General features: G+C 37.8%; 1 long non-coding RNA gene across 2 annotated transcripts in view; it reads right to left on the bottom strand.

Annotated features, from left to right (window-relative positions):
- Window positions 1-26,419, bottom strand: part of LOC129149320 (uncharacterized) — a 251,282-nt gene that overhangs the window by 101,011 nt on the left and 123,852 nt on the right. For both annotated transcript variants that reach the window (XR_008556237.1, XR_008556236.1), the window contains exon 3: window positions 1,159-1,215. This is a non-coding gene — a long non-coding RNA (uncharacterized LOC129149320). The remainder of the gene's footprint in view (window positions 1-1,158; window positions 1,216-26,419) is intronic.

Raw genomic sequence — 26,419 nt, 5'->3', positions numbered from 1 at the left:
AATTTTAAATGGTGCCATATAAAAGGCTTTTGAGAATGGGACATTTTGACTTGGAAAAAAAAAAGAGAGAAAGATTAAATTGTTTCTCCAAGAGTGTTCTAGACAGGAAGCAAAATAAGAGAAAGACCCCGAAGCATATATAAATCTGCCAGGTGAATTAAAAAAGCATTAAGAAAGTGTGAGTGGTGGTGAGTGAGCAAGCACACATAGAAGAATGGATTGGGGGCAAATTATAAAAGGCATTAGAGCTCAGTGTAAGGACTTTGGTTTCCAGTCTGATGACAAAGGAACCATTATAGTGTTTTCAGTTGAGAAGTACGATTATGTAACCCACAGTTAACCTGGATCACCTAACTACTCTGTTGAGGCTAGAATTTATATGGGAAAGTAGAAAGACCAGTTAACATACAACTACAACCCAAGCTAGAGTTTTTGACATCTTGTAACAGGATAATAGCAGTGCATAGAGAGAAACTCTTTTATTCTTCATATACTTTTAACTGGAGATAATATTGTTAATGAATTAAATTTGGAAGGTGAGAGAAGAAAAGGAGTCAAAGTTGTTTCCAAAGTTTCTCATGTGAGCTAATGGAGGAATTTAGGAGGAATAGGGAAGAAAGAGTTCGGTATAGAAGGTATCAAGGCATAGATTCTTAGTAAATATCCAAGTATCTTCTAATATCTGCATTATAGATATAATAAAATTTATCAACTAAAATAGTCTCAGACAAAAGCCAGAGAAATATTCCAGTTTTACATACCCAATGTACACAATTATAACCTGGTGGAAAGACAGATCATTCATTTTGAACTATGCAAGTAGCTATACCTACACAAAAGCAAATTAACTACAATAGGTATTGCAACCATTTTGAGTAGTTTTGCAAAGAAAGTCATCAATGTATATGTATATAATATTTTCAACAGAATCATTATAAACCCTGGCAATGGCATTGCCTACAAATAATGGCTTGATATTTCAGTTGAAATGAGAAAAAAATTAATTGCATGCCCTTTAACAAAGGACATCAGTGGTTTTTGTAAGCTTATCCCATTGTAAAAGTATAGTTGAAACCTGAAAAGTTGAGGATTATAGATTAAAAAAGAAAAGAGTCTTCATCATATGATTATCAGAAAATGAAAATTTTAAAGCAATACCTCTTGATGTTTCTTCTATGTGGTCTGTGTCTTCTACTTCATGTGAGGAAATTCAGGCTAGTGTTAGAAAAAAGGAAAAGTCATCAGATAATGACAAGACTGAAAAAATAACCCAGCAATGTGATTCCTAGATCTTAAGACAAGCTGACATTCCTAATATTGGTGCACTCATTTGACTTTAGATGGATTATATGGCCCACTATGTACACACCACCCATAAAATCTTTTAAGTATTTATGTAATAGTTGTAGGCAAGGCCTCATCTTATGTACTACACTCCCAATAGGGGATTCCCCACCCCTGCCCCCATAGCTTTCTGCCCTGCAATTCTAAAATAATTATCTATTCATAAGTAGTGCAAAAAGAAGACAAATGGTAAATGACCCTTTAAAGAGTTTAATTGAGTTGAGTGAGGCAAAATCTCTGCCACCCAGGTAAAATACCAGGAAAACAAAAATTAATTTTTCTGTTTCTTGATGAGAAGAACCCAAATACTATATTACCGTAATGTGCTACCAGTGTTTTCTACTCTATTATACTGTATATATACTAGGGGCCCAGTGCACAAATTCGTGCACCTTGAAAGGAACTGTGGGCCACAAGGCTGTGGTGGGCACAGGGGTGGGTCTTGGCCAATCCTCTGTGCTCCTGCCCAGCCCCATTCGCCATAGCCCCTGGTCCCCTGTCTGCCGGCAACCCCTGTCCCACAACTGCCTCTCCCATGCACTGACGGCATGGAGTGGTTGGGACCCGCGCCAGCAGCAGGGGTGAGCAACAGCTGCTGCCCTGATCACCCCTCAGGAGCAGGGACAAGTGGAGACAGCACCGAGCATTCGGGACTGGCACCAGGCACCAGCAGCAGATGCAAGTGGGCCGGCGCCAGCGGCAGGTTCAAGTGCCTGGCAGGATGATGGCATGTGTGAGCAAAGAATTTTCAGTAACCACCAGAGGCTCACCTGATGACAGCAACTGGCACACCTCCTTGGTCTGGCACCCCCGCTCACCTGCTCCATCACCCTGTCATGGCCAATGTCTGCCATGTTATGTGCTCTGCCACCTGCTGCTGATGCCCGCCATGTTCCGTGTGCACCTGCTGGTGGTCAGCATACATCATAGCAACTGGTTGTTTGGTTGTTCCACCATTCGTTCTATTTGTATATTAGGGTTTTATATATATATATACTAGTAGCCCAGTACATGAATCCATGTGCCAGTAGCTTGCCAGTAGCTCGCTGCTGCCCTCCTGTAGTTCCCCCCGCCTCTCCTTCCCCTACCCCCCATAGCTTGCTGCCCTGCCCCCTCCTGTAGCTCTCTGCTGCCCGCTTGTATTCAGTAGCATGCTGCTGCCCTGCTGTAGCTCTCTGCCCACTGCCCCACCCTCCTATAGCTCCCTCTGCCCTCCGACCCCCCCTCATAGCTTGCTGCCCTGCTCCCTCCTGTAGTTCTCCACCGCCCACTTGTAGCTCACTGCCCCACCCTCCTGCTGATCTGTGATTTGGTCATTATGTGGTCGGTCATTATGCTTCATGGCATAATGACCATTTGCATATTACATCTTTATTAGATAGGATATACATATATATATATATATATATATACACACACATATATACATATACACACACACATGTATATATATACACACTTTTCTCTTTTAAAGAAACAAACATATAGCTTAATATGTATGTATTTTAATTATACACATATATATTGATAGCAAAGTATAATAGTAGATAACATTTAAAATTTTAATTTTTAAATTCTAAATGTAAATTTTCAGAAGATATTTATAATAATGTCTAATACAGCTATTTTTCTTTATTAAAATATTATGAAAAACTAACATTCATCTATAGACAAGGTCACAAAGATAACTGTTTCGTGATGACTAAGTATTTTTCTTCATCTACTCTTTTATATTCTTTAAGAACATTACTCATTAATTACCTCAATAAAATATTAGTTTAGATACCTATAGTCAAGTATATAAGTACATTACCACTGAACTAATATACTAATAATCAAATGCCTGAGTTAAAAAAGAACTGCATTTTACTGTGATTTCTTAAAACAATAAAATTGTTACTGTTGTAATTACCTAGCTAATATTAATAATAGGAAGAAAGCAAGACATTCATGCTCATCTAGGCAGTTTCACCAGGAAGCTGCGACTTTACACTCCCCAGCGACCCACCGGTCCATTTCCTGCAAATCACTGGGATAAGGAAGATGAGCACATGCACAGTGAAGTTGAGGTTGAAATGCAAAAGTTGAACTGGAACGCCCTGAATTCCCGGGTTCTTATCTCGATGGTTTCGAAGAAGGAAGCCACGGACAAAAGGTGATAGGTGAAAAGTACAGAGACTTTATTGCAAGCAGACACTACCTCTAACACCTAATTACGAAGTCTAAGCCTAAGACTCTGTCCCTCCTGGACGGACAGAAGGGCCCCTGAGAAGGGTGGCCACTGCTTTCTTTGTCTTGAGGCATTAAATAGCTGCAGTTCTTTGTCTGAACCTGACCCCTTCTTATTGGTCATTTTGCTACATAGAGTTAGTTTTCAAAGCTCAAAGCCCACATGGTGTCCCCCATTTCCTCTCTCCCTTATCTTGTTGGTTGAAGTCACTTTTGTGAAAGGATTCAATTTAAAGCTTTACTCATTAAGTCTGAGCATTTATCACCTGATAAAAAATGGCTAGCAATAACCTGGGAGGGATAAAACTAGTGATAATATTTTACAAACATTTCATGAGCACGCGGCCCCTCACCCTGTGGCCATATGCTCTGATGGGCTTCACCGTTTGCTCCATACCCCCGCCTCCTTTCACCCACAGAGGACAGGGATCCCGTCCTTGCCCCTTTGCCTCTCGGTGGCTACTCTCTTTGCCCCTAGGTGCATTGGGGCCCGGGCCTTGTGTGGAGAATGCCCGGCCTCCCCTCCCCTTCTGTGGCTTAGATTACAGAGTATCTTTATTTTTCCTTTGGCTTCTGCCACCTGCCTCCACCACTACAGTATTTTTAGATGTAATTTCATTCTACTGCCCTCATTCTCTTGGTGAGCATAAGAATAGAATAGCATACCAGTTTATCATTTTATTAGGCATATCATTTTAGCTGGCACATTACCAGTTTTTTTTTAGATATTCAAGGAAACAAATTTAAAAATTTGTTTTCTATTTTAAAATTTCTATTCCAGTTTTCTTAAAAACATGTTTTAATTGGTTTATTTTAGAGAAAGAGGAAGGGAGAGGGAAAGAAACATTGATGTGTGCTCCTGCACACCTCCGACAGGGGATCGAGCCTGAAACCCGGGCATGTGTCCTGACCAGGAATGAAACTGGTGATGTTTAGGTGCATGGGATGACACTCAACCATTGAGCCACACTGGTTGGAGCTCTACTCCAGTTTTTTAATGAATTGCTTATAGGTCCCCTTCTTTACATATAAGACGACAAGCAAGCATACAGAATTGCACAAAGAGACTACATTTAATGATAAACTTTTTCTTTTCCTAAAAATATGAACTATATTTTTAAAATTTCTAAACTTGGATATTGATCCAATTCATTTATTCACCATTTCAAAAAGTTATTTTTATGTGCCATATAATAAACTAGTAAAATCATCTCTGGTGATGAAGAAACGAATATCATAATGATTCCTTCAATATTTAGTCTCATTTTATAATGGAAAAAAAGCATGTTCCTAACTAACTAAATAAAGAAGAGGGAGTGAAGAAAATAAAATAGCATTACAAGATAGAGAAGCTGAGAAAGTAAGGAACATTTTAATAGAATACTTAGGGGACGCCCCTCCAAAGAGTTGGCCATTGTCATTTGATAATAAGTCAGCCACCTGGGGGCAGGTGGGTGGGAGTGGGATGAAGTGGGTCAATGGGGGAAAAAAGAGGACATCTGTAATACTTTTGACAATAAAGATAAATTTTTTTAAAAAGTAAAGAAAAAAAATCTTTGATTTCCACACAAGGGAGTATGGTAGATCAGATACTCAAAGGCAGCTCCCTGACCAAAGTACCTAGCACATACAATGTTTAATATAAAATAAAACCCAAACATTGTAATGAATCACTACACTGGTGTATATATAATTATACATCATATATAATATGTATTATATGCAATATATATATGCACCTATATGATATATATTTTCCAAATATATAACATCTATATCAAATCTGCATGTATATAAGCAAATATATAAACCCCAAAACCATTCTTCAACACAGGGGATAACCCTTGGAGGTTTGCCAGTATCAATGTTAACTTTGGCATAAAGAGTTTCTTTTGAAACTTGAGAAATATACCTTCATGCTCATTTGAAATGCAGAACAAATTATAAACAGTAGGGCCTAACCAAACAGAAATCTAATGCTAAAATATTATATTTAGCATTAATATATATTAAATATTATATTTTTAATATATATTAAATACTATATTTTTACCATGGGGTTACACCTTTATTGTAAGGGAAATGGAAAAAGAATCTCCCCCCATAGATGAAATTTCAAAGAAAATGCTTGCTTCAAAATTGGCACTGGAAGGGGGGCAGGGGAAATGAAACAGCAGCCTCCCCCCTCATCATTGGTAGTCACAAACTAACCCATAGCTAGGTTTTGAGAATTCATCCATGTTCTCTGTGTGATTAGAAAAGGGTAAAAAGAAAATCTAATTGACGGCAGCCTCAGTCATAATATTTTACAAACATTTTATGAGCAAGCGACTTGATCACTAAACTCCAGAAAACCATTTGGCAATAAAAACCTAATAGAAATGTGTATATACATTCTTCCAGCCACATACATATAATCCTCATTGCAGCAATATTCATAATAATAAAAAATTAAATTGATTCAAATGTTCATCAAGAGCTGAATGGATAATTAAATTGTGGTAAATTAAGGCAATGTGATACTATATACCATTTAAAAATAAGAAATGAAAATTATACACAACACCATGGATGAAGCTCACAAACATTATCCTATATAATAAAAGGCTAATATGCAGAACGACCAGTCGCTATTACGTGTATTGACCACCAGGGAGCAGATGCTCAAGGTAGGAGCTGCCCCTGGTGGTCAGTGTGGTACCAGAGCGTGAGTGCTGCTCAGCCAGAAGCCGGGCTTATGGCTGGTGAGCCCAGCGGCGGTGGTGGCGGGAGCCTCTCCTACCTCTGCGGCAGCACTAAAGATGTCTGACTGCCATCAGTGGGACATCCCCCGAGAGCTCCCAGACTGCGAGAAGGCATGAGAGGGCACAGGCTGGGTTGAGGGACACCCCTTGAGTGCACAGATTTCGTGCACCAAGCCTCTAGTGTTAAATAAAGAAGCCAGACATTAAAGTGCCCTTGACTGTGTGATTTCTTTGTATATTGTTTCTGATATGCAAAAGTAATACATCATTTCCCACACCAGAGCAGGGTGCAGCTCTACACAGGAGGTGTCTATGTTGATGCAGGAGAGGGGCTCTGGGAGGCTGAGAGGGTTCTCTTTCATCACTAAGTGCTCATTACATGGATGTGTTCCCTCTTTCAAAATGTTCTATGTTGTACAGTAATAATTTATACATTTTGGTATGTATGTTATCCTTCAACAAAATGAAAAATAATAACCTTGCATATTGTCATCCTTCTTCCTCTTTTATCTCTTAATATGAAAATATTATTTTATTGCCTATATAAGAAACACTTATTCTGGTGATATTTCTAGATCTCATTGTTAGATTAATGACACTATTTTATGAAACTTGATAAAATGCATTGAGATATTCAAACAGTGTGATTTAATCTTATGTGCAAGTTTAGTGATGACAATTTTATGGAAACCTAAGGATTAGTATTTTTTCAAGTATTTCTAGAAAGATGTACATTAGGGAAAACTGGGCTTTCCCAAGTGTACAGAAAATAATGTACTAATATTCACTGCTAAAAGTAGTTGAAGGATATTTCAAAGTAAAATAGCAAAATATATCATGAATAGGAATTAAACCACATTTTTTTAAGTCCAATAAAATATGAGACAGAGCTCAGTCTGTGTGGCTCATTGGCTGAGCATTGAATTAGGAACCAAGAGGTCATTGGTTTGATTCTCCATCAGGGCACATCACATACCCAGGTTGCAGGCTCCATCCCCAGTAGGGGGTGTGCAGGAGACAACCCATTAATGATGCTCTGATGATGTTCTTTCATAGATGTTTCTCTCTATCCCTGTTCTTTCCTCTCTCTCTAAAAATCAATAAAAATGTATTTTTAAAAATGAGAGATTTCAAATGTATTAATAATGCTTTTCTTCTAATTTGAACAAAAACAACGTATTCCATACTTTTGTTCTATAAACTTTACCAATGACACCTTATTTTAGATACTATATATTTATTTTTCAAAACCACTAAAGCATTTTCATAAATTTAACCTGATTTAATAATTACAAGAATCTATAAATGTACTTAATACATACATATTTTATCCTTGTTTTACTTTTGAGCCAATTAAGCCTTCTAAACCTAAACTGACTGAGAAAAAGTTTTTGACTTGCTACTTAGTGCCTCATTGTAAAATTTGTTTAAAAAATTATTATTATTATTTTAAATCTTTATTGTTGAAAGTATTTCAGAATTCTCCCTTTAATCCCCACTTACCCCTTTTAGATTGAACCCGCCCTCAACCCCAGGTCTCCATCACACTACTGTCTGTGTCCATGGGTTATGCATATATGCATAAAAGTTCTTTGGTTAATCTCTTCCTACCCACCTACTACCTGCCTTTCCCTCTGAGATTCCACAGTCCGTTCCATGCTTCTATGTCTCTGGATCTGTTTTGTTCATCAGTTTATTTTGTTCTTTAGATTCCACATATGAGTGAGATCATGTGATATTTGTCTTTCTCTGACTGGCTTATTTCAGTTAGCTTAATACTCACCAGGTCCCTCCACGTTGTCTCAAAGGGTAAGAAAGCCTTCTTTTTCATAGCTGCATAGTATTCCATAGTGTAAATGTACCACAGCTTTTTTATTCACTGATCTACTGAAGGGCATTTGGGCTGTTTCCAGATATTAGCCATTGTAAATTGTGCTGCTATGAACATATATTCTTTCTCATTGGTGTTTCCAGTTTTTTTAGGATATATTTCTAGGATTAGGATTACTGGGTCAAATGGCAGTTTCATTTTTTATTTTTTGAGGAAACTCCATACTGTTTTCCATAATGGCTGCACCAGTCTGTATTCCCACCAGCAGTGTACTAAGGTTCCCTTTTCTCTACATTCTCTCCAGCACTTGTCATTTGTTAATGATAGCCATTCTCTGTGAGGTGATACCTCATTGTCATTTTAATTTGCATCTCTCTTATGATCTGTGCCTTGAGCATTTTTCATATGTCTTTTGTCATCTGTATGTTCACTTTGGAGAAGTGTGTATTTAGGTCCTTTGCCTATTTTTAAATTGTGTTGTTTGTCTTCTTTTTAAGTTGTATGAGTTCTTTATGTATTTTGGATATTAATCCTTTGTCAGATGTATCTTGACAAATATGTTCTTCCATACAGTGGGCTCCCTTTCATTTTTTTAGAATCTTGAATCCATAAAGAATTTTGATGAAATATAATACACTTCTTGGTGTACATTTCTTATAATATCCTGTCAATTTAATGTCTTTTAAAATTTCTTTAATCTCTCACTTTTATAAAATTAACATAAGTGAAATAAACAGGTTAAAAAATACAGATTATTTTTCTTAATTCATTATAGAAGAGAGTTTGTTGACTTGGTTTGCTCTTTTTCTCAGAATACCAATAATTTTGTATACTGATGGAATATAATTTTCTTGATATAGTACATTAAGAAATTTTTTTCCACAGCATTTTAGGTCACAAACATGGGCAGTAGGAATAAATTTGGAAAATTGTTTTATTTCATTTTAGATATCCTACAAAGTATAATTTCAGAAAAGGAGCCAGCATTAGAGACTCAGACTGAAATTTTGTGTGTAACATTTTTCTTGTTTAGCAATTGCCACAAAAGTGGAATTGTCATGTTCAATTTTACTGTTATCTCCTTCTTGAGAAAGATGTAGCAGCAATCATCATTCCACACTATTAAAAAGAGTACTTGAACTTAATTGATCCTCAAGTTTGATTTGCTAATTATCACAGACTGTTTCTTACTGTTTTTCTTCTTTGTTTTTTTCTGCAAGGGGTACAGGAGAAAAGGTCTGAATAAAAAATGCCTTTGGTATTCCATAAACTGTAATGCTGCAAACTGATGACAATAATTTTCTAGGAACTGAGAATTTCGTGAGGATATGTTGAGGATTGGAAAACAATGATTTAGGCAAAGACTATGAACAAATAAAGTGAATATTGTGTGTTTGTATGTGTTCTCCATAAAGCAACCTGTCTATGATTGTTTTTAAAAATCATACATAACTATCAAAATATTTCATGTGTGTATCTAGATCTCAGATACATAGATCATAAAGCAAGAATTGCTTTCAATTAGGTAGTTTTACAATGAAGGCCAGGTTTAGCCATGTTGTAGTTACTTCTCAGTTTTCACTTTCAAATATTTAACATATACACTGAGTGCCTACTATATGTTCAACATTTATATATGCACTAGTTATGCATGACAGGGAAAATTAACAAAAAATAATTGGTCATTATAAAACTCCTACTCTAGTGATATACATGTGTAATACTCAAGGAAACTAATATACTACCAAAATTTAACATACATTTGCATTTTTGGAAATAAAATATATTTTGTTTTGCAACAGCTGAGAACACATTCTACTGTTCTATGTGCAATATAAATGGCTGAGACTGTCCTTGTTATACAGTAACCTGAATTTCAAGCTTCCTTCAGTGGTTGACCTAGGACCTAGATGAGTGTCTATAATGATTACCAAGAGCACTCTGCTGTTTTTGTTGGACCAGGTGTTTTCCTGCTTTCCTAAGAATACCATTAAAAGCTGTCTTTACTGTGGGACACAGCACCTGGGATACAATATGCAGATAACTAAACAATAATATATTATCCTATCTAATAAAGAGAGACTATGCTAATTGACCATCACGCCCTCACAAAGATGGCAGCACCTACAGCCAATAAGGAGGAAATATGCTAATTGACTGCCATGCCCTCAAAGATGGCGGCGCCCACAGCCACAAGATGGCAGTGCCCAGTCCCCTCAGCTCCACTGGGGTGGCAGGCGTGCAGCATGGCCAGGCCCGCCCCCAGGTAGGTCCAGCTGCTCTGCGCACCTGCCTCCAGAGTCACCCAGTCCCCTGAGCCCCACGGCCTCCTAGGGCCGGCCCGAAGCCCAGGCAAGCCTCGGATCATGGCTGCCTAGCCTCCAAGGGCCACCTGAGGCTCAGGTAACCAGGGCCGGCTGAGGCTTGCGCTGCTGGCAGTGGCAGCAGCAGAGGTTTGATGGGGGTGTCACCTCCCCCTGATCACCGGGTTGCCTCCCACTTCTGAGGGCTTCCGGACTGTGAGATAGGGCAGGCTGGGCTGAGGGACCCCCCTCCAGTGCATGAATTTTCATGCACTGGGCCTCTAGTTCTTACATAATGAGGAGAAATTCTACGTTCATGGATAGGAAAAAAATATTACAAAGCAATCGATTTTTCACCAATTTTTCTGTTTGTTGATTCCATGCATTTTAAATTGTTAACAGAGTTTTATAACAGTTGATAAAATATTTTAAACATTTATATAAAGGACACATATGGTAGGGTTTGCATTATAGCATATGAAGACATATGAAACCATGGTAATAAGTATTATATGTAATTACAATATCTTAATAAGCAGGATTCAAGAATTCTTTCTATAGAATATAACAGAGGGAAAGACAGTTTTTATAATTCTTTGAAATATAATGAGTTAGCTTGAAAGATATGTAAGGAAAATGGGAAATATTAAAAATTAAATAGAGGAGATAAATAATATTAATATAAAATAAATTAAATTGGGATTCCTTTCTCACACTATTAATTAAGTCAAACCGACATGAATTAAGAAGTTAAATGTCAAAAGTAGTATTTTTTAAAAATTAACATAAAATTCAATTGGTTTTATTTCTGAGCTTTAGATAGTAAAGTATTTTTTTAAGTAGAACAAATTGTTATTTATATAGCAAGATAATGACAAATGGGATTACATTAAAATACAAAAGTCTCTAAATCAAAAGCTACTTTAAAGAAATTGAAAATACAAGTTATAAATCAGAGGAAGATATTTCCAATAAAGATATATAAAGAACTCCTACAAAGCAGTATCAAAATGACAAATATCCTAATATAAGAAATAAAAAAATACATGAAAAGTATTTTACATGAGAGAAAATACATATGATTGGTGAAGATTTAAAGGATATTCAATCACATTTTTTATCAGATAAATGTAAACTGAAACCAGAATAAGATTAGATTTTACGTATTTTCAAATAGGAAAAATCAAGGAGTAAGACAATCCCATGTGGTTGGAAGAATGTGATTCATTGCAATTTTATAAACTGTTGTTGGAAGTTTGCAAATATTAAATAAAGCCGTTTTGTACAGATATTTTAAAAAGCAATTTGACATTATCTTATAAATTTTAACATTTATTCCCACCTTTACTATCCATGAATTCCACTTATAAGTACATACAAAAGAAAACTAGTACAAATGTATTCTAGAATAATATTATGTTAATAGCAATACTGTCCAGAATAGAAAAGATGTGCCCATCAATAGGAGAATAATCAAATCAAGTATGGGATATGCAAACAATGAAATATTATACAGCTAGTCATGATGACATAGATTAATCTTATTAGTATAGCATTTGGCTTAAAATTTCCAAAAGACTCATGAAGCATGATACTATTTTCATAGTCAAAATATCTGAGACCATATACTTAATAGAAATGTCTTTAAATGTGAACAAACTAATTTTTTAAAAAAAATAATGATAACTATAAGATTAAGAGAATGGCTATATTGGTTTGTGGAAGTTAGGAGAATTGAGTAGGTAGGATCACATAGGAGAATATGAATTATTGTCATTTTATTTTTCATGTTGGGTGAGAAATATATAGATATACTAGTATTCTTAAAAACAAACCAATATATACATACTCACACATTAACCAATGGAAAAAAAATAATGACATAAATTAGATAAAGAATAATGCAGTTCTGTGCACCTGAGACCTAGAGATTAAACACACACACACACACACACACACACACACAACAAATTCTCTTTTTTTTTTCTCCCTACCCTAAAACATTGTCTTCTGCTAGGTAGGCTTTTATGTAAGTCCCTATGTATGTTATATATATATATGTGTATGGGAGGCCTCTCTGTAATTTTTGTGTACAGTTCTTATGCCATTCCTGGCTGAGATTACATGAAACTAGCAGTCTTCAAGGCAGAGACTTTCAGACCCAAGTAGCTGCGATGGTGGGTGAGAGGCTTGGCACCCTCTCCCTCCCAGCCTGAGTCAGGGGGAGAGAAGAGACTACAGGAACACATCCAGCCCCAGGGCATCCTTCTCAGGTTCTGGGCCCCACCCACATTCTTTGGGGTTCCAAAGCTCTGAACTTAGGGCCTGCAGAACTGCCCTGCCTGCTTTTGGGTTGGGCCTACACCATCTGACATGGGTCAGAAGGCCTCCCTGCCTCCAAACAGAACTGACTGCACCTGAACCACAGGTGCAGAGGTAGAATGCATGGTGGCTCTTCTCCAGGCCTTAGAAATCTTTAATAACCTCATTATTCTCCCCCTCTGCCACCAGCCTGTGTATCTGGAAAGGCTATTTGTGACTCAGGGAAACTAAAATTTTCTGCTGACATGCTCTGCCTTTTTTCTTTTCCTTTTTATTGAATTTATTGAGTTGACCCTGGTTAACTAAATTATACAGGTTTCAGGTGCACAATTCCACAACATCTCATATGTACACTGTAGCTGTTTTTTTATATTGGCATAACTCTCAAACTCAGCCTCATTGCTTGCCATTTGGTGGATAGTATTGCATATTATACTAGTACCAAGCCGCTTATATTTTTTAGCAGTTTTGAGTCTTGTTTTCTTTGTGTCATGTCTTCACAGGAATTCCGTTTTTAACCTAGTCCATTTTATTCATTCTTTATAGTTTAGCTTAAATTTTTTTTTAAAGAACTCTCTCTGATTCTTCCAATGCTCACAAAAGATATCTAAATCTTTGCTTCCATAATATACATAGTTATTTATTTGTGGAAAGTGGAGTTTCCTTTACTAGAACTGAACAATGTAAAATCTGAAAGTGCAGTTCATTAATCTGTATATTACCAAATTAGGTACTATGCCGGGAATGTAAGCAGACATTTAGTACATATCGAATAACTCAGTATTAAGTATCACAAATGAACCTGTGAATTGAAATCTGTCTTACTCTATCCATAATAACTATTGCTGATTATAAGGCTACCATCTCTGACCACTTCTAGGCTGTTCAACAGTTTAGCAGAAGAGAGCTCCAGAAATTATTATGCCACCCTTGGAGGTGGAGAGGGAAATCTAAGATGGACATGTCATTTTCTCTCTGCAATCTTTCACTCCATGGCTTTAACATCTGTTGGTGGAAATTTTTTTTCCTTCCTCTTGATTAAGAATAAGTATGCTAGCATCCTCATCTCAAAAGGAAAAAGGTCCATGAAAAATACTTAAAAAATTATCGCAAACCGCTATAATAATTTATTGAAGCATATTATAGGCAAATGGTAGCTATGAAAAGGACAAAAAAGGGAGAAAGAACAGAAAATTTCAATTATGAGAACTCTGACAGGGAGAGGAGTGTGAGAACATATTTACCTCTATCTCATAAAGATTTATTTTAATGCAGTTTGCTTCCATGTACATGGCTAAAATACCTCATTACTAACTACCAAAAATGTAATTCATGGACACAAAGGATAAAAATTAATGAAATAAAAATAAAGGTAAATGTGGAGAACGGATGTTCGCTAGTGAAACAGTACAAAATAAACTTACATGGTGGGGTGGGGGGGTGAGGGAAGAACAACTTTGTTGTAGACCCACCCAATCAGTCATATATACTTTCACATCTAATCAACATACCAAAGTCAACTCCAAATCCTTACTTTGGGCAGGAAAGCACATTCCACATCCCTTCTACCCTATTCTACTTTCCACCCCCACACTGAGGGATGGCAGTGCTGCCACACGCTGAAGAGAAACAATAGGATGCTAGCATAGGAAAGAATTGGTGTAGGTACTGGGCCCTCTTCCCTTTTTCTGTTCCTCATGCTATTTACTTCGGTGTCCTTCCAAGGAGCTCTTTTAATCTTAAAATTCTGCATTTCGTACTTTTAGTCAAATTCTGTTACCTTTTCCCCCCACTGCATATTCTCCACCTTGAATTGGCAATTCTAGATTCTGAAAATATGGTTGAGATACAAGCATTATTTCTGTGTTACCCCCTTGTTTGATTGCCCAGGATTATTTTGCATAATTGATTTTGCATAATTGAGTCCTAATATGCTTCAGAAAGTTTAGATAAACACTGGCCAGGATTACTGGGAGTAAAAAATATATATATTAAGGTATGGAAAGGCATCCACACAGAGCACTTGAACCTCCTTTGTACTTGTTTGGAGAAAAAATATAAAGAGTGTATTAAATCTGAGGTTATTAGAGTCTGGTTGCTTAAAATTCCACTTTTCTCTCTTATCTTTTTCCCACTTTCCAATGTACTCAAGAAAATTGAAAAATTGCAATGGATCAATTTAAAATATTTTTATTTCCTAAAAGCCTTTTTACCTATTGTTATGTGCAGGACCCTTCTCCTTTCATGGGAGAGACAGGTAGTTACCTGAATCTAGTTTGAAAAGATATGTAAAAAGAAATTATAATAATAAAAGGGATACTCTGCTTTAAAAAAAAAGAATAAGTATAGATTGATGGGTTTTTATTAAATCCATTATTAAATATCTAATCTAATAATAGACAAATATGCAAATTGACCATACCTCCGACACGCCCACAAGCCACGCCCACCATCCAATCAGAACGAGTATGCAAATTAACCCAAACCAAGATGGCTACAGCCACAGAGAGCAAGGTTTCCTAGGTAACAGAGGAGGCCAAGCTTTCCGTCTGCCATTTCCAGGCCTAAGCCTCCACTCAAGCTACAAAGTTTCAATTATAGAAGGTAAACAAATTCAAACAAATGGCGGCAGAATGGAGCTTGAGAGAGCAGGCCAGGGTTGCCGCCGGCAACAGGGGAAGCAAAGCTTTCCACACACCCTGGCCGGGCCCACCCGCTTAAGGCAACAAAGTTTCAATTATAACCCCAGCACAAATGGATTCGGGCCTCGGAGGGAACCCCAGGCTTGGCTTGGCTCCGCTCCAGGCTACAAAGTTTCAATTGTAGAAGGAAAATAAATTCCAGATACCAGGGCCTCCGCTTGGGTTACCAGGGGGCGTGGCCGGCCTGCAAACCACCACAGGCCCCTCGCTCAGGCCGCCCCACACCCCAAGGGAAACCCCACCTGATCTGGGACGCCCTTCAGGGCAAACCAGCTGGCCCCCACCCCTATACCAGGCCTCTATCCTATCTAATAAAAGAATAATATGCAGATTGATCATCACTGCAACACACAATATAGCTGCCCCCATGTGGTCAAAGATCCTGCCCCCATGTGGACACAAGATGGCCACCATAAGATGGCCAGCAGGAGAGGGCAGTTGGGAGGCACCCAGCCTGCAAGGGAGGGCAGTTGTGAGGGATCAGCCCTGCAAGGGAGGGCAGTTGAGAGGGACCAGGCCTGCAAGAAAGGGCAGTTGGAGGTGATCAACCCTCCAGGAGAGGGCAGTTAGGAGTGACCAGGCCGGCAGAGGAGGGAAGTTGGGGGCAAACAGGCTGGCAGGGGAGCTGTTAGGCATCAATCAGGCTGGCAACGGAGTGGTTAGGGGGTGATCAGGCTGGCAGGCAGAAGCGGTTAGGGCCAATCAGGAAGGCAGGCAGGCAAGCAGTTGGGAGCCAGCAGTCCTGGATTGTGAGAGGGATGTCCGACTGCCCGTTTAGGCCCGATCCCACTGGGATCCCACTGGGATCGGGCCTAAACGGGCAGTCAGACATCCCTCAAGGGGTCTCATATTGGAGAGGGTACAGGCTGGGCTGAGGGAGAACCCCCCTCCGTGCACGAATTTCGTGCACCGGGCCTCTAGTGTTATAATAAAATGATGATGATGATGCTTATCATACCCAAACTTAGGCCCCTAGGAACCCTTTCAAATGAGCTTCTTGTCTTTTTGACATGACCCTATTAGCTGTTGAGCATTCCATATAGTAGATATATTTCAGATATAACTCCTCAATTTTCATTCTCCTTTTTCTCTCTCAGTAAAAAATATGGCTTCCAGTGTTATCCATATATTTGTTCACATAATCTTTTACACCATTCAGATGAAATAGTTTCAGAATTGCAAACTGAATACCATACCATCAAGGTTACTTGGCAAAATTCAAGCTGGTTTTCTACTTTTTCTTGTGCTTAGGATATGTTCTATTAAAGGTGTACAATCAAAATACGGTTTTTAAAATAATATGAATTTTTTCTTCCATGTATTTATATAAATTTTATATAAAGTGGGTATAAAGTTAGAATAGCATTTGTTTATATTCAAATTTAGGGTCTGCATTTGGGGGATGCATTTTGGCTTTTTTTATTTATTGATCGGTGCTGGCCTGGTAGCTCAGTTTGGGCCTTTTTTAATCATTATATCATTATTTCCCTGTAATGAATTTGTTATATCTTATGATATTAATATAGTTAAGTAAATCAAATGTCTTTTCAAGAACTGAATTATCCTTAATCCTGAATATTGTGATGTTTTGTTTGAAACTCTCCATTTATAGTTCTATGATTTTCTATCATTATACTTACTCTTTATTGTTATTCATAATACAGGTATTTCAGTCTTTATTCTATCATACTGATTAAATGATTGGCTAACTTTTTCCAGTAACTTTGTGAAATTCCATAATGCATTTCAATTTGCAATGTAAAAATATATCTTTCTAGACATTTAAGTCCCACCCTCACATTGAATATAATTTTCCTTAATGTGTTTCTGTGCATATACACATACATAATGACCTGTTCATATAAATACACATATATGTGCATATTTCTGTGTTGTGCATATATAATACATATATATTTATGTGTATACACACATGCATTACTTTATGCTTAGCTCTGTTTTGAGTTAAATATTTTACCTTTGAAGGTGTTTATGACATCTAGGTATGTGTTCGTTTTTAAAAATCATATCATCAAAAGTAAAATAAGTCATCTTAAGGATTTTAAGAGGTACAAACAGCAAATGCTTTGACCTTGTCCAGTGTCCATTTTATTTTATTTTCTGCAATTAACTTAATACCTATCTGAAGTACCATATTCTTAATTCATTGTTGACAATGCAATACCAATAGTCTCTTTCAAAGCCTCAAATGGTCTATTGGAAAAAATAATGATTTTCCAAATTATAGAATTGGGCAAAATGGATGTCTTTCAAATTGATGTCAAAATTTACCCCATATATTCCTTCTCATGCTTCAGTCATAAAGATCTGTATTGACTTAGTAAAGCAGCATGTTGCAAGATTGTGACATAAATACGCTACCATTGTTGAGGGAGTAAAAAGGGCAATTAAGGTTATTCCGAGGGCAGTTTGGGTTGCAATATTTACTTAATCTTGTGGTTGTTTTCTTTTGTATTTCTCCTATACTTTTTCCAAGAGAAGATTGTTTTTATATGTGGAAACATCATTGTCTGGGAGGTTAACAGAAATAAGGCTTTTTGTGGCAATATCACTTGAAATATCTTTTTAAGGTTTTAAAGGGCAGTTTAAAGCCAATCTAACTTTGTAAATGTAGCTTTATATCCAAAATAAGTACATACAAGTGAAAAAGTGTAAGTCAAATATTACCAATTCCTATCCTATTTAAATCAGGGACTGTTTAGTGGGATCCTAAAGTGAATATACAAACACACCTAGGAGATACTGCAAGTTCAGTTCAGACCACCACAATACACTGAGTGCCACAATAAAAGCGAGTCACAGGAATTTTTTGCTTTCCCAGGGTCTATAAAAGTTATGTTTACACACTACTGTAGTCTACTAAGTGTTCAATAGAATATTGTCTACAAAAACATGGTACATATCTTAATTAAAAACTACTTTATAGTTAAATGCTAACCATTATCTGAGCCTTCAGGGAGTCGTAATTTATTTGCTGGTAGAGGGTTTTGCCACAATGTTGATTAAAACACAGTATCTGCAAAGTGCAATAAGGTGAGTGCAATAATGTGAGGTATGCCTGTATTTCATTTTGAAATGTATGTGACAGTCTCTGGATATGTCAACTTGACTAAGCTGTAGTCCCTAGTGATTTAATCAAGCCCTAATGTATGCCTGCTCTGAAGGTATTTTGTAGATGTAATTAAAATACATGATCTGTTGATTTTAAGTAAGGGACATTAACCCAAATAACCAGGAGATCTGAGTCAATCAGTTGAAAAACTTTAAAGGCAGAGCTGAGATTTTCCTGAATAAGAAAAATTGTTGTCTGTGCATAGCAGCTTCAGCTCATGCCCACGAGTTCCAGCCTGCCCATCCTGATGGCCTGCCCTATAGACTTTGGATAGCTCCATAATCACACACATACGCCATGTTATTGCAATGAATCTCAAACTATAACACCTGCTGGTTATTCTTTCCCAGTTGAACTCCTACTAATACAGATTTTGGTATTGAAAGTGGTTCTGTATTTATTTTTATTTTTCATTAGTAGCTATTTTTAATTATCCATGTCACCACTCAATTTCACTAAATTTAGTATTTTCAATTATCATGCATACAGATTTTCAAACTTTAATTTTGAATAAATCAACGTGTCATTCCTCTCCTTGCTTATGCGTCACATTACAGTAAGTTTGTATTTTCTTGTCTAAGTAGTACCTTTTATCTGACCTTCATGGTTGAAGGATTTATATGATTTGAAGACTTCCACAAAGATAAGCCTGAACATTTTATTTTATTTTATTTCAAGATCAACTTTTCAGAGAGAATTCAACTAAATTACATTTGCGGAACTCTAGCATCACATTCTTTTTGATATGTTCAAGTCTATTTCAGACATCCCACAAACATCCTCAAGTTGAGTGAATCTCTGGAAGGACCACTTGGCCATAAATCTAGTTAAACTTACAGTCAATGTTTATTACACCAAAGAATTCCAAGTAAAAACAAATAATAAATGGACATATACTGGCCAAGTCCAGATTGGTTAGGTGTTTGCTTCTGAGTCCAACTTTATCCAGGTCACATAACATGCATTCCCTTCAGAAGCCAACTGGAATCACATGTAAACTATCAGTGCCAGAAAATATGACTCTTCTCAGATTCTAATGATTTTAGAACAATGGAATTAAGAAAATTGTACTTCCACATGGAACAACTCAGACCTTGAGAACTTTGTGGTAATTTCTGGAGCTATACTGATGATCATTTCCTTGAACTTTCACTAGAGATTGCCATGCCCTTTAGATATCTTTTTCTATCTATTAAAACTAAATGTTTACTCTCAGCCTTGGACTCGACAGTTTCTGCTCCCCTTAAGCCCTTTTAAAATTGGTCCTAAGTTTATCCACTAGTCTTCTTTTTTCCCCCTTGTATGCATTTCCCATAATAAGAAAAAATAAACTTCAAATAAATTTCTTCAAAGCTTGTAATCTTCAACATTCCTTTAAAGCAATCATTTCATTTTGTAAATGAATATCTTATCTTTTTATAAGATATCTTCTGCATATCCTATTACTTCAAACACTTAAGACATTATAAATTTTGTTTTCTGACTTTCCCTATCAACTTTAGGTATGTTATGCATGCCACCTTCAAAAGAGTTGCTCAAATTCTACAACATGGAATGCCTTTCTTTTTATCTTCACTTGCATTGACTTCATTAAAAACTGCATTCAGATTTCTTCAATAATTTAATATTTAGTATGGAATAAATCAATTCCCACCATCAATAGTATTGATGACTACAATCACTATTTGGGCCATTACAGAAAAACTAACACAATGTGTCAAGAACAAATATTATTATTGTGATGTTAATGACTAACCTAAAAACCAGAGTGAATAGACAGATTGTATTTTCCAATTAAATGTAATGTGGTTTCAAAATAATTTATAATAATTCATAGGAACTTAAAAAAAATCAAACCTATCACATTAATATGCTGAAAGTAATGATGGATAAAAAGGAAACATGTGCTGTCTGCTACTCTACTATAGAAAGTCTGAGGCAGCAGTAAATCCAAATATAATTGCTAGATGATATACTTGAAGTAACATCATTAAGAACACTTTGAAAAAAGGATAATCTTATGATGAAATAACTAGACTTCGATTGCCTGTTAGAGGAATGTATATAGTTTATTCTTTCATTCAATTCATCCTATCAGGAGACCTACTCCATTCTTGGTGCCTGAACAGTCTTTCAGAAAGGCAAAAAGGGGCTGAAGAAAATAACAAAATAGGGTAGAAAATAAGAAAATAGGTTAACCTTAAATTCTATGAGATAAATTCTAAGAAACTTATAAAAAACTAGCATTTCTATAGAAAAGCAAAATGCTGTGGGTGAGAAAAAAATAAATCACTATAGTTTCTGATGGTGTTGCCAGAAACCACAACTCTAGGTCTGCTCCTTCTACAGAATGTGGGATTCATGACTAGTTATTTAGCTGCTAATTTTTGAAATAGACTCTTAACGGAGGAATTAAAATTCTTGCCTGACTTTGAAGTGCAACCATGGATCAAAAGGAAGGCTATCACGTAAGTTGCCATATATATGTATACCTTAGGAAGGTGACAGGGAGGCCACTGAAAGAGGAGAGCAACAGAGTTTAGACACTAGAATTTTCCCCTGATCCCTGCTTTTTATCTCCTACTTGGAAATTCCAGTATGGATAAAAGGAGGACCACACAGGAACCACATCAACAGGAGGGTGAAATGGTGTTGTGGCGGGTTAGAAATACAGGCCCTATGAAGGCCACTCACCATTCATACCCTAACCCTCTGGCTTTCTTACCTACTAGAAGCCATGTGAACATCCATTAAATTCCTACATGTCTGAATGGGGCAGCGACAGTATCTGAACTTGAGAATCATCATTCCTGGTAGTAACTAATTGTGTAAAATACAGAGAGATCTCATAGAAGAGAAAATGACTATACAGAATAAACTGAAGTCTGAGAGAGAAATTTACTTTTGAAATAAATGGTTTCCAAAAATAGACTAAAGTAAATGCAACACCTCTCAAGAAATATTATATATATATATATATATATATATATATGTATATATATGTGTGCATATATATATATATATATATATATGTAACATGGAGTCAAAAGTAAGTGCATGACATTATGCAATGAAGTAGTTCACTGACAGTGAAAAACAGCAATACAAAAAAAAGTGCCAGAATAAGAAGAGAGAATTTTTTTTTTCCTTCCTGGCCCAAATATGTTGTAGAAAATAGGGGAATTCTACTTTTAAATATTTTCAAATTATAATGGTATCACATTTGAGAGAAAAATACTCTATTTAGACTGATAAATTGAAAGAACCATCCATGGGAAAATGATGATTACTGTTCAAGTTTCTTCTGCTTCTTGTAACAAATGCTATATAATGGACTATACAAGAAAATGATTAGTGAAACAAAAATCCAGAAATTATAATGACTAAGTAAGGTGAAGACACAGTGAGAAATCTACTACATTCTTACTTTGGGTTATTGTGGATGAGATCATAAGAAATTTAGGATTTAGACACATGAGCTCCAAATTGAACTTAGGAAATAGCAACAGATGGTGAGACACAGAAAAATCCACCTTTCTAGGAACACTCCTGGAGGAATCACCGATTTAGACCTACACTTAGGGTAATAGGTTGGGAAAAGGGAAAAACAAAGATAGGAGGCCTAGTCCCTGAAGCCAGAACTCCTTGGCCTTGGTGTCCCAGGTGGGCCAGGGAGTGCTGTGACAACAGGCCCCCAGGTGCGTGGGAGCCACCTGGGCTGGCGCCTTGCACCTGGCTCCCAGCAATCCTTCACCACGTCTGAACCGAGTAGCTATGGGCCAGTGTAGAGGGCCGCCTGGGAGGCACCTGGGCATTTCCTTAATTATCGTCAGCCGAACTCAGGGCTTAGGCCGAGTCACGCCCTGGGAACATGCTTCCCCAACGAGGCTGGACATGTTAATCAGTTCTGACCTCACAGCAGCCCAGGTGTCAGCAGGGGCGGGTCTAGATATGTAAATCCAGTAATGCTGGGGCCTAGTTAAGAATGCAAATAAGCTCCTTTGATCCTAAGTTTTGGTGTTACCTCCTAGATTTTGGGGATATAAAATAAACCTGCTGGGTGGCTCAGGGTCGTCGTCGTCATGCTGCCTCTCCATCAGAGAGAAAAGATGGCGTCCCACCCAGCCCCAGCTTCATGAATCTATTTTGCGTCTTGTGTTCTTTATTTCTATTATTTCTCAATCCCTGGCCGCCTCCATTTAGGACCGGTTCGTTCATCTCTCTTTCCGCGCGGGACTCGGAAAAGGGAGATCCCTGCCATGTTTGGCCCCCGCCGCATCAGGCCCCCGCAGGCCAGGCCATAGGCAGGGCCTTCTGGGGAACTCACCGGGCTGCCAAGGTCCATGAAGTCAGATTTCACCTGAACCCCTTGGCCTAGCCACCTGGGCCAGACAGGGGAGTCCTCTGATGAGAGACACCTGGGAGCCCTGACTCACAGAGGCCCAGCACAGGACTGTTAGCAGTCTGGTTCCAACTCCTTTCCTGGTTCCTCATCAGGAATGCGGTGTGAGGAACCACTGGCCCAGGAAAATGGCCTGCTTGGGAGCAGAGGCAGCTGGGAGGCTGTCCATATAGCCTGGAGATCCCAGAAGCCTGAGCGCAGGGGCCCGGAGGGAGCTGCCTGTGTGTGGGGGGGGAGGGGAGAGGAGATGTGCTTAGAAGTGAGTTGTGCACACCTGCGCTGTGAACCTTCCTAGCTGAGCTCCCTGGGATTGGCGGATGTCTGGACCTTGCAGAGATAAACGTGGTGAAGACTTCTTGGGACACACTAAACTGTCAGGGCCCGTCCCACGGCTCCAAAGTCTCTAATTCCCCTGAAGCCAGATCTCCTGGGGCCTTAGAAGCCTTTCAGAGCCTGACTGGGGCTACAGCAGATGAGAGACACCTGGAAATCTTGATTGCCAGACAGGCTGCCATGTTTTACGGATGATGGGGCCAAACCGAGTCTGACAGTAACCACCTTCCCAGCCTCCTAGTCAACGGTGCAGTGTGGGAAATCTCTGGCCCCAGGATGAACCCAATTCTGTATTGTAGTATTTACCTTTCTCTGAGGAACAATCGCAGCCTCACAAAAGAAAAGACGGGTTGTTTGTGAGATAATTGAAATAATTAAAGATGAGCAGGACTGGTAAGTTTGGCTTATATCACATACACAACCACCCACACAGTTTCGGATGGTTGAGCACTCTCTTCTAAGATGAAACTCAGCCACCATCCCTGCCTTTGGAACCCCCTTTCCTTCCCTATAGTTGACCTAAGGAATTTTGAAACCTGAAGTCAGCAGACAAGTTCTACTATACACCTGCCCTCTCCATTGCCTTCGATTAGACATGAATCTTCGTATACTTTGCCAGAAACTTTTGGAAGTTACAATTTAAAAAATATATATATTTGATGACATTACTCATTGAACATATAGTTTTCCCTATAACTCTGGTGCTTACGCAAAAGCAATTTCAAATTCAGAATGCTGTGCTACCTTCTTCTATTTCAAAAATCTGTATGCATCCCTATTTCTTTTTTTACTGAAATATAATTGATACATTACGTAAGTTTAAGGTGCAAAATGTATTGATTTGATAAGTTTATATATTGCAATGTGATTACCACTGTAGCATTAGCTAACACCTCTAATACATTACATAATTATCAATTCTATTCCTCAGTGAGAGCAATTAAAATCTATTCTCTTAGGAACTTTGACAATTGTAATACAACATTGTTGACTATTGTTTTTGGTATACATAAAAACATCTCCCCAATCCCCCGACCCCAGCCCCAGGTAACCATCATTTTTCTGTTTTTACAAGTTCATCTTTTTTAGATTCCAAATATAAAGTGATATACAGTATATGTTTTTCTCCTTCTGACTTATCTCACTTAGAATATAGGCATACCCCATTTTATGGTGTGTTTCACAAACCTGTGCAGTGCAGAGGGAGGTAGAGGCTTAGCACTTGGGGCACTGGGGTGCCCACAGTCCCGTGGGGGAAATCATCTTGTCAGACTCTCCCAGAGGTTCCTGAGCATACTTCCTGTGGAAGTCAGCAGGAAATGTGTCCCTTTAGTGCCTTTTGATATTCTTACCTCTTCTTTACCAACCTCCTTCCTCCTCCCAGTCACAGAGTTCCCATCTCAGTACTCTGGGTGCTGCTGGAGATCACCCACTCACCCACTCACCCACTCACCCACTCACTGCTCTTCTTCCCCAGCATGAGAGGATCCCGCACAATGTCACCTTGGGGAAGGTGCCTGCTGGCCAAGTTCCCATTAACATCTCCAGTGCATCCAAACTCATCTTATTATTATATGTGCTCCAATAGAGTGCTGTAATCTCTCTTTGGGAAGACTGGACTTCTATAGTTTCTCTGGTCTGTGGGTTTCTGCCCAAGTTAGCACTCTGCAGGTTTTCCTCGATCCTGGACAAGAGGGGTTGGGAGAGGTTTGATGGCCCTTGCTTTACCAGCCTGTACTGAGGTCTGTGTGCCTATTACCAGATGCATGGTGTCCTCCTGGTTTCTTGGTTGTGCTGTTGGATCCCACAACTCCCACACAGACTCTTGTTTATGAATGGATGTCCAATTAGTTGTGAATAAAGGTGGACACATGAGGGATGACTTATACTGCCATAATACTGACTCCACTCTTCCTTATTTCATATGATTTACATTTATCTCAGTTTTTCTTTTTCTGAAAGGAATCCAAGCTAATCTACAAGGAGGGACATTTTCTCAAAATGAAATTATATATGTAAAACTCTTTTCCGCTAGAAACTCCTGGTAATTTTATAAGAATGTAAACTCATTTATTCACATTTTCTACAATCTCTCTCTCTATGGAAATGTTACCTGCTATGACTGAATGAATATATATGTCTCTTGGTCCCATTCCTTCTAATGGTAACTTTAAAACTGTCCTTTACATAAATGTAGAATATATATAGCCTGACTTCTGACTTATGATAATCATAAGATACACAAGATGAGTAAATTATTCCAATCTCACTATTATTTGTCTCTTTTCTGGCTCTATGATGCAGCAGAAATTCAAAGATCTCCATGTATCATGATTTGGAGATACTGATGGCAGTGAGGGCAAAACATAACTTTGTTCATGAGTGATATGTGTCTATTCCCGACGATTTCATGCAAATATAAGAAAACTGACTCAATAATCACAGTTAAAATTGCATCCAATGTACTGGTTATCTTTCTGAGCTATTTGAGTAATAAGGCATTTGAAGTTTTCCAAGTCATATTTTACCCAGTCAGACTTAAAATATTGCTCTAGTCTGTCTTTCTTCCTCTGAAGTGACACCTTAAAAGTGATGCCTTGTGTGTTATAGATAGAGGAAGGACTAAAAGTAGATCCAATACACTGTTTGTCTAATTTATACCACACAACATCACCTGGGGACAGTGTGCAATAAGGCAAAAAGGAAAGAACTAAATACTACTTCTGGCATTTCAGACAGTGTGAGGTTTTGAAGCCATAGGGACTATATTTTGTTTGCTGTTTGTGCCTCAATACCAAGAACCTGTCAGAGTTTAAGTCTCCCTCACTTCCTACAATTTATACTGCATCACAAAATCATCTAGGAAATATTTGGCATCAAATTTTAGCTTGCTTTCTTCCAGTGTCTCAGAAGTGGGGTATTTTTTAAATACTCTGAATTTAGAAGACAACACACAATGTTGTTCTCTTTTATTAATATAAGTATTTCATAACCATCCTTATGAAACCTGTTTATTTGTTTTGTTTTTGTTAATATCACCCACTTTTCTCTCCTTTTCAAGAATATGTACATGATT

Source organism: Eptesicus fuscus, chromosome 6 (genome assembly GCF_027574615.1).
Source record: "Eptesicus fuscus isolate TK198812 chromosome 6, DD_ASM_mEF_20220401, whole genome shotgun sequence".
Taxonomy (NCBI): Eukaryota; Metazoa; Chordata; class Mammalia; order Chiroptera; family Vespertilionidae; genus Eptesicus; species Eptesicus fuscus.
Note: the sequence above shows the minus strand (reverse complement) of the source record. Positions and strands in the feature narration are given on the sequence as shown.